The sequence below is a fragment of the Branchiostoma belcheri genome, unplaced genomic scaffold (genome assembly GCF_001625305.1).
Source record: "Branchiostoma belcheri isolate BF01 breed outbred unplaced genomic scaffold, Haploidv18h27 scaffold4, whole genome shotgun sequence".
In the NCBI taxonomy this organism is placed as follows: domain Eukaryota; kingdom Metazoa; phylum Chordata; class Leptocardii; order Amphioxiformes; family Branchiostomatidae; genus Branchiostoma; species Branchiostoma belcheri.
The window spans coordinates 4,300,709-4,301,335 of NW_017804020.1; the positions used below are offsets into that span (position 1 = coordinate 4,300,709).

At 39.7% G+C, this 627-nt stretch overlaps 1 protein-coding gene across 4 annotated transcripts in view; it reads left to right on the plus strand.

Moving 5' to 3' along the window:
• LOC109477152 (FYVE, RhoGEF and PH domain-containing protein 4-like) overlaps positions 1–627 on the plus strand; it is a 47,340-nt gene that overhangs the window by 25,015 nt on the left and 21,698 nt on the right. The gene's annotated exons all lie outside the window — the stretch shown is intronic.

Below are 627 nucleotides of genomic sequence, written 5' to 3' on the forward strand. Positions count from 1 at the left end.
AACAGGAGCTTTCAGACTAATTTGCATCATCTTGTCTTGACTTGTCTGACTTTTGTTCCTTTTTCGACTTCCAAAAATTTGTCTTCACCTTATTTGCATATCAATGAACAGGTTGTGTATAAAAACCTGCTTTCCCCTCTGGTCTACTCAGTCACTGACGAAAGCTAGTGGATACTAGCTGAAACGTCTGACGCTTTTCAAAATCATATCCAGTTGCTTGAGTAACTTTTTTTGGCGAATTTAAATCTTCATTCGTAATGATCAACCTTGGATATGACACATGTACAGCCCAACTTCAATTTTTGTCTCATCTGAATTAGAATGTAGGTTTTTCTGCTGTTGTGAGCAATTTTCAAGGTCAACAGGGTCATGGGATACATGGTTTCCTGAAGTGGAATCAACCTTGGCCTTGGGAAAGCCGCAGAGGTCAAAAGTTGAACAAGTTCCACATGTGGGTTGTCTCGGCCTGGTTACCCAGAACAAATGGTTTGACTGTCTCCCAGCTTTTATACGATTTCAGAGGGATATCATTGAGATGGTATGTACATATTTTGTTGCTAAAAAAAAGGAAGCAGGCCAAGCTTGTTTTCTTGTTAATTACCCCCAAAGTTTAGCTTTAGTCAGCAG